Here is a 9734-nt window from a genome sequence, read left to right as displayed (position 1 = left end):
TTAAAAATTGTATTAAAATACATTCTTGTTATATGGTATGTTAAAGCCACTGTAGAAATACAGTTCATATCAGGGGGTGCATCTGTGAATGTACATACAAAAAAATATTTTTGTGAAAAATGTAAAAAATAGTTTTCATTAATTGAATGTTACAAATTTATAGATTCGTGAAATGTATATAGATCTCTATTATAAGAATTTCCATTGCTTCATTACCATAAAAATGCAACTATTTATTTAACTTATTTATTTATTTAAATTAGTGCTCCTTATTTAAATTTCTATTATTTTAGTACTTTCAAAATTTAAAAAAGTGTGACGATTGTTTTAGACATGTTTAGACCATTTTTTGTGTGGGTTAACTTCGGTTAAGATGTAAATTTAAATATAAACCTTTTTCGCTTTTCTTTTTAAAAATTAACATGAAGTATGCAGACAATGTTTAAGTTTTGTCTATGAGTTTGGTCAAACTTTTGGCTTCTTGTTTAAATATTTTTTTTTTAAATTCGTCGAATACGCACTAAATCCGTCCATTTAAAATTTTGATGAAACGAAACATCTTTGACAACAACATAGAGTTAGTTTCAACCACGACCTAGATTCTAGAAAGAATGTATCACACGCTCAGATCTTGGAGAAAACAATTCGTGTGCTATGTGTGCTGTGTTGAAAGGTGTGTTTTTATAAAGTAACCCGTTAACTGTCGTTCAACAAGTATTAATTATAGGACGTCATTATTACTACAAGAAAGATTTTAATTTCCTAGATTAGACTGAGAGAATTCAGAAAATTTACATAATTTTCTTTGCTAATTTACAAAGTTGGGACAGCTGCGAAAACTAAATTATTTTTGATTTTGTAAAATTTCATTATGTTAAACTCTTCCTAGTTCAGGAACATTTGGACTAGACTTTGAAAAAATAAGAATATATGTAAAATTTATTAAATTCAAATTCAGCATTACTATATTTGTTTTATTGTAAGCATTCTATTTGTATAAATGACCTATCTCTATAAATAATGTACAAATCTTGGCTAGTAAGTGTGTCAGACTTGGTGACAGTTAAATTAAAATGTAAATAAAAAGAATTTATCCACAAAAATAAAAACTGTTTCCAAAAAGCACTTTTAAACAGAGCAAATTAAACTGATTACCAGTACGTTATCACTCAAATACACGGGGAGAGATTTGGGGCGCCCCGTTCTTCGAATATTCCTCGCTACATCTATGGTGCCCTTCTAATATTCGATGTGAAAACTGGCGCCTGACCTTTTATGAGTGATGTGTAGCCACGCAAATATACGCGAAAAGATCTATTTCACCGCACCAAATATACATAGAGAGTGATACATTTTGTGTTGTTTTACGCACAAATTACTTCAGGGAAACTGATCCTAACAAAGATCATCCTGTACACTAGTTATCTCGAGAACACGAGTCATTTATTTATTGTATAGAAGTTCGTTGCTTTTGTTTGGTTTTTACAAAACATCGTGTCTGTACAGCAAGCTTGAGTTCATTGTTTACAAATATCTATTTAAAATTAGTTTGTTGATGCATGTAAGTTTGTACAGAAGTGACGTCAGCAGTATTACATTCCAAGCCTGAAGCGCATTAGATGTTTGTACTTACAAATTTTAAACATTAAAAAGAAAGTATTAAATTAATAAATATTAATCTTGTGTGCGTGTTCCATAAAAAATAGATTTCTTTTTTATTTTCTCCTGTGAAGATACCAAGCATACAACGCGTACTGTATGCTGGGCACTTGTTCTTTAGATCTGATTAGAATAAAGTTTGTGAGTTTTCTCAACGAAATGTGTCCTTTTTTTTGTTTTTATTTTGTTTTTTGTTTGATATTATTATTATACCAGTTGAAATACCCGGCGCTACCCGGTACGTGGCTAAAATAAAATAAAATACCAAACATCACAAACACCATTAAAAACGTTACAGTTAACGTTAACATTAACACAACCTAAATGTTAGTATTGTTGCCCAATGAATGATAACAGTAACCCTGAACTTAGCCATAACCCCATATCCAAATCTTAGACACATCTAAAACTGAAAAGGTATTTCATCCTCAATATCATGGTTATAGAAGACTGTATGAATTATTAACGGTTATCAAGATTGAAAAAGAATTTTATCATGTTTGGTTTGCTCTTTAATGCATGTTTAAAATACCTGCTAATGTACATTGCCCATACAGTGTCACCGCATACATACACGCACACTTACATAAATGGTGGATTAAGGGGAGATTGGTCGGACCTCGGAAAGGGGACCCCATATTACACGGACACCAAAATACAGATATAAATAATGATCGTAAGGTCGCCCCCCCCCCCTTCTGTCCATGGGCCTACATGAGTGGTATTATATTATACGACTTTGAACACAGAACCCTATATATAAATTGCACAACCACTGGTAATAAAATTGATTTTTAAAAAAAGTTTTGAAATGTATAATCAAGTGGAAATATAATAATGTAGTCTTTGTGGACATTATAATTATGCAACAATTAGACCTTTGTCAAGAGCCCAGTGTATGTACGCACTTAGAACGTCTAGAGACACGTGTGTTTGTCTGTGTTTATAGCGACAGCCAAGTATTTACGCCGTTCATACTTTACAAACGTTTAGCAGATTAAGGATAGGGGCTCTCCATTTGAGGAGGTGCGCGCCATTTGAACGTTCATCGGAAATTCCCGCACACATTTTGACTTGAATGTTGCGTTACTTTTCTTTTCACAGACCGTAAATAAGGGCGGGCCATAACTTTAGTTTTCAAAGACGCGAATCTTTACCCTGTCTATAAATATTGATAACAACCGGTTGCGTTTCCAAAACATGAGGTTTAACTTTTAGCTGAACCCTAGACTAGAGTACTAATCTATTTCCAGCGTCAGACTAAACTTATCTAAATCGTATTGGGATAAGTCTTAGGTCTTATGTTAAGGTAGATTGATTTGATTATATTGTAGGGGGGGGGGTATTCGGTTTATTGGAAGCTAATGGAGCCGCCAAATAAATATTACGTTAGCTTTATCTAACGGTAAAATTGTGTCAAAATTAATCAGTGGCGTAGATAAAAGTCAAGAGGGGTGTTTAGAGTAGCACATTTCCTTTATATTATTATATCATGAACATACAAATATGAAGGTGCGGCATTAGATTCAGCCGGTATAAAAGTATAATTAGACTAGTAAAATAGGGAGTATACCCTGGGAGTCGAGACCTGTATAAAAACCGCTGACTCCTGTCGACCGGTTATGCGCCAGTACTCGCTAATTAGCCTGCTTGATTAAAATTTATAAAAGGTGAGCAAATGAATTTTTCATCCAGCTCAACACTTCCTGTGTGTCATGTGCCAAGGGAAAGAGATTCGATACCCAAGGCCCCTGGGCATTTTCAATACCCCATGGTCTCTGCCCTCTGCTAGTACAGATTCGATACCTTGGGTTTCGGCTAGAACAGGGGTCGGCAACCTGCGGCTCGCGAGCCGCATGCGGCTCTTTTGATATCAAGATGCGGCTCTCCAGCTCCTTGAACAAATACTAATAATCTTAATAAAAAAATAAAATATTTGAAATTTAAAAAATGTTAATGGCTCTTTAAAACCAGGGAAATTTTGAAAATTGTAACTTTTGGCTCTTCCGCTTCAAAAGGTTGCCGACCCCTGTCTTAGGGCAGGGTCGGCAACATGGGTCTCGCGAGCCGCATGCGGCTCTTTTGATGTACGGATGCGGCTCGCTAGCTCCATAATAATTATTTTATTTTCAACGAGAAAAATGGCCCGTTGAGGAAGGATACAACGGGCGCTAGGCTGATAGTGCTGTCTCTTTTCTCTAAACTAAAACCACCCCACCCCCCCCACCACACACACACCACCCCCCAACCCCCACCCCCACCAACTTCCACCCCCACCCCCCCCCCACCCCCACCCCCACACACACCACCCCCCCCCCACCCCCACACACACCACCCCCCCCAAAAAACCTGTCTATCGTCCCATTCAACGAAATATAATTATATACTTTTTCCAGTGTCCGCCCCCTCCCCGAAAATTCTACCCCCGCCCCCGAAAATTTCAAGTACCCCCACCCCTCTCCGGGGAGGAAAAAGTCTGAAAGAAACACTGGTGTCGCGCTTAGCCACTACCCGAAGAATTGCATTAAAGAAATTGCAAGAAAACCACTTTTTAGATTAGACACATTAATTAGGCGGTAATTTTATTATAGAGTATCGATGAAGAAATTTCTTTTGAGTTGGGGAGGGGGGGGGGCTCAGACGTTCTTACGCGGGGGGTGGGGCTTCGCCCCTACCCGAAGAATTGTATGCAAGAAACTCTTCACGCAAACCATTTAGATTAGACAACATTTCCATTTTTATTCAATGTTTACGCGATAATCAATGACGTCATTATATTACTGTGTGCACTTTCCGCCTTGAGATTATTTTCAACTCTATGCTAAATGTGTCGACGTCATACTTCGTTTTTCGAATTACTATGCAGGTTTTTAATTTGCTTGTGTTTTCTCTAGAGCGTTCTTGTCAGATAGAATTTTTGCTTATGTTTTCTCTAGAGCGTTCTTGTCAGACAGAGCGTTCTTGTCAGATAGATACATACATACACAGACAGCGAAACTATTATTATAGACGAGAAAAATGGCTCGTTGAGGGAGGATACAACGGGCGCTAGGTTGATAGTGCTGTCTATTTTTCTCTAACCCAAAACCAAAGCCACCACCTTAACCTCAAACGACAAATTACTTTGAAAACGGATTTTTATCAATTGATCTACACTTAGTTACCGCGCATTGATACTAAATACAGTCGTAGCCACACCTCTAAGCCATGCACCTAATCTCAATCATGACAAAAGTCGCATTTAGAGTTTCTTTCAGGCGACTCTACCTCGGGATAGGGGGCTCTGCCCCGCCCCCCCCCCCTCCCCCCAAAGCACGTCTACCGTCCCATTTAACGAAATATAATTATATACATTTTCCAGTTTCCGCCCACTCACAGAAAATTCTACCCCCGCCCCCGAAAATTTCAAGTACCCCCACCCCTCTCCGGGGAGGAAAAAGTCTGAAAGAAACACTGGTGTCGCGCTTAGCCACTACCCGAAGAATTGCATTAAAGAAATTGCAAGAAAACCACTTTTTAGATTAGACACATTAATTAGGCGGTAATTTTGTCTAATCTAAATGGTTTGCGTGAAGAGTTTCTTGCATACAATTCTTCGGATAGGGGCGAAGCCTCATCCCCGCTTAAGAACGTCTGAGCCCCCCCCCCTCCCCAACTCAAAAGAAATTTCTACATCGAGGGGGGGGGGCTCAGACGTTCTTAAGCGGGGATGAGGCTTCGCCCCTATCCGAAGAATTGTATGCAAGAAACTCTTCACGCAAACCATTTAGATTAGACAAAATTGCCTTTTTATTCAATGTTTACTGGATAATCAATGACGTCATATTACTGTGTGCACTCTCCGGCTTGATATTTTTTTCTACTATATGACGTCATATATTTCGTTTTCGTTAAACTCTGCATGTTTTTAATTTGCTTGTGTTTTCTCTAGAGCGTTCTTGTCAGATAGGATACACCGGGCGCTAGGTTGATAGTGCTGTCTCTTTTCTCTAAACTAAAACCAACCCAACCACCCCCCACACCACCCCCACCCCCCAGCCCCCCCCCCCCCCAAAACACACCACCCCCGCCCCCAACCCCCCCACCCCCACCCCCACCCCCACCCCCACCCCCCAAAAAACATGTCTACCGTCCCATTCAACGAAATATAATTATATACTTTTTCCAGTGTCCGCCCCCTCCCAGAAAATTCTACACCCGCCCCCGAAAATTTCAAGTACCCCCACCCCTCTCCGGGGAGGAAAAAGTCTAAATTAACCCCCCCCCACTCACCCCATTCCCCCCCCCCCCACACACACACCACCCCCCACCCATCCCCCCTAAAAAAAACATGTCTACCGTCCCATTCAACGAAATATAATTATATACTTTTTCCAGTGTCCGCCCCCTCCCCGAAAATTCTACACCCGCCCCCGAAAATTCCAAGTACCCCCACCCCTCTCCGGGGAGGAAAAAGTCTGAAAGAAACACTGGTGTCGCGCTTAGACACTACCCGAAGAATTGCATTAAAGAAATTGCAAGAAAACCACTTTTTAGATTAGACACATTAATTAGGCGGTAATTTTATTATAGAGTATCGATGAAGAAATTTCTTTTGAGTTGGGGAGGGGGGGGGGGGCTCAGACGTTTTTACGCGTGGGGTGGGGCTTCGCCCCTACCCGAAGAATTGTATGCAAGAAACTCTTCACGCAAACCATTTAGATTAGACAACATTTCCTTTTTATTCAATGTTTACGCGATAATCAATGACGTCATTATATTAATGTGTGCACTTTCCGCCTTGAGATTATTTTCTTCTCTGTGCTAAATGTGTCGACGTCATACTTCGTCTTTCGTTTCACTGTGAGAGTTTTTAAATTGCTTGTGTTTTCTCTAGAGCGTTCTTGTCAGACAGAGCGTTCTTGTCAGACAGAGCGTTCTTGTCAGATAGACAGACAGACAGCGAAACTATTATTATAGATAGACTAGATAAATGGCCCGTTGAGGAAGGATACAACGGGCGCTAGGCTGATAGTGCTGTCTATTTTCTCTAAACTAAAACCATCCCACCCCCCCACACACACCCCCACCCCACCCCCCCATACACACCACCCCCACCCCCCACCCCCCACACACACCTCCACCCCCCACACACCACCCACCCCCACCCCAACACACACCACCCCCACCCCCCACACACCACCCCCCACCCACCCCCACCCACCCACCCCCACCCCCCAAAAAAACATGTCTACCGTCCCATTCAACGAAATATAATTATATACTTTTTCCAGTGTCCGCCCCCTTCCCGAAAATTCTACCCCCGCCTCCGAAAACCTCAAGTACCCCCACCCCTCTCCGGGGAGGAAAAAGTCTGAAAGAAACACTGGTGTCGCGCTTAGCCACTACGCGAAGAATTGCATTAAAGAAATTGCGAGAAAACCACTTTTTAGATTAGACACATTAATTAGGTGGTAATTTTATTATAGAGTATCGATGAGGAAACCACCCCACCCCACCCCCCCCCAACACACACACCTCCACACACCACCCACCCCCACCCCCACCACCCCCCCCCCCACCCCCCCCCCACCCCCCGCCACCCCCACCTCCCACACCCCACCCCCCCACTCCCAAAAAAATCATGTCTACCGTCCCATTCAACGAAATATAATTATATACTTTTTCCAGTGTCCGCCCCCCTTCCCGAAAATTCTACCCCCGTCCCCGAAAATTTCAATTACCCCCACCCCTCTCCGGGGAGGAAAAAGTCTGAAAGAAACACTGGTGTCGCGCTTAGACACTACCCGAAGAATTGCATTAAAGAAATTGCAAGAAAACCACTTTTTAGATTAGAAACATTAATTAGGCGGTAATTTTATTATAGAGTATCGATGAAGAAATTTCTTTTGAGTTGGGGAGGGGGGGGGGGGCTCAGACGTTCCTACGCGTGGGGTGGGGCTTCGCCCCTACCCGAAGAATTGGATGCAAGAAACTCTTCACGCAAACCATTTAGATTAGACAACATTTCCTTTTTATTCAATGTTTACGCGATAATCAATGACGTCATTATATTACTGTGTGCACTTTCCGCCGTGAGATTATTTTCTACTCTATGCTAAATGTGTCGACGTCATACTTCGTCTTTCGTTTCACTGTGAGAGTTTTTAAATTGCTTGTGTTTTCTCTAGAGCGTTCTTGTCAGATAGAATTTTTGCTTATGTTTTCTCTAGAGCGTTCTTGTCAGAGCGTTCTTGTCAGATACATACATACATACATACACAGACAGCGAAACTATTATTATAGATGAGAATAAGTGGAGTAGAACGTATACAGACAGCTGACAGCCGCTTGGGCACAAGGCTGTAGTCAGCCCCGTGGCAATGGTTCGATGCTTTCTACTACCGAAGTGCACATTTAATTAATTTTTTTTCGAATATTTTCAATAGTAAAGGTTATTTTATTCAGAAGGCCTTTTTGTATGTGTCAATGTGCATTAATTTTTACTTCAGTGAGATAGTTTTTTAGTTATGAGCTTATAAATTGGGTAGGGATAGTGCTATAGTTTTAAAATTTAATACATGTGTATGTTTTTATATGAATAAATATTATTGCATACTCAAACCTATTTATTTTAAATTTATTTACCTAATCCTAATAAAATACCATAATATTGAAGAAAAATTGATATTGGCTCTTTAAAAACTGAAAGATTTTGTAAATGGTAAATTTTGGCTCTTTTGGCCTCAAAAGGTTGCCGACCCCTGGGCTAGAAGGTGTTCGATATACCGGGTCTATGCACAAAGCAGATTCGATACCCCAGGTTTCAGCTAGAACAGATTCGATACCCGTGACCTCTGCTACTGCAGATTCGACACACCAGGTCCTTGCTTGTGGAAATGAGACACCCCAGACCTCCGCTAGTGCAGATCAATTGCACATCTGCTCCATTTAATATCACGTTATTTTACTTCTATGTAAATAGTCTACTCTCTAAGTAGGCCCTACATTATTTGTATGTCCCAATACACCAGACCTGACGTCTGACATTAGAAAATAACACATGTATATAAATAAGGGGAAAATCAATGTATGTTTCTCACTCCCCTAACTCTAATTAGCTTGTTACGTGTTCGGTATTTCTTGGTTGTTCCCCCTAAAAGTTATGACAGGCCATATATTATGATATATATATATATATATATATATATATATATATATATATATATATATATATATATATATATATATATATATATATATATATATATATATATATTTATTTATTTTTATCAGTAGCGTAGCGAGGGGGGGGGGGTGCAAATCGAAAGTTTGAAGGGGGGGGGGGGGGGTGCAGATCGAAAATTGAAAGTTTATCCCCGGACGCCGGGAAGGGTCGCTACGCCTCTTGGAGGTGACACCATTAAGTGGCCGCACCGGGTGACACCCGCCCTCGCTACGCCACTGATATATATATATATATATATATATATATATATATATATATATATACATACATATATATATATATATATATATATATATATATATATATATATATATATATATATATATATATCCTCAACAGGATTTGAGAGGATATAATTATAAACACCTGGCGTATTTCCTCTATTGTTGGCCGAAATAATTTTGGTAACATATCTTTAGTGGGGAGACAATCGTGAAAATATTATTTGCTTCATGAAATGTTAACCCTTTTTTTGTTGTGTCCCTTTAATTATGTTACAGAATTTATTTTATGAAGATTGCAAAGTTTCGCGTGTTGAGACACTGTAACTACGAACACAATTTAATACGTTACTTGAACATGTACTCTCGTCTTTCAGTGGCGTAGGGAGGGTTTTGTCATACAGGGGTGTCACAAAAATTTACTATATCGGACTACGTATCATATGAAAAGAAAACTGGTTTACTGACATTTAGAATTTGAAATTATAAACACCCAAGACGAATAGCTGAATACACGCCACGTGTAGTGACTTTAATATAGTCTATTACTTAGGTCCGAGGAGTAAGCTCTCATTTGATGGAGGACTGGGGTGCGCTAAACCCAGCTTTTCTTTCAGACTTTTTTC

The sequence above is a fragment of the Physella acuta genome, unplaced genomic scaffold, assembly GCF_028476545.2.
Source record: "Physella acuta isolate Inbredline_101_S28 unplaced genomic scaffold, ASM2847654v3 ptg002156l, whole genome shotgun sequence".
In the NCBI taxonomy this organism is placed as follows: Eukaryota; Metazoa; Mollusca; class Gastropoda; family Physidae; genus Physella; species Physella acuta.
Note: the sequence above shows the minus strand (reverse complement) of the source record.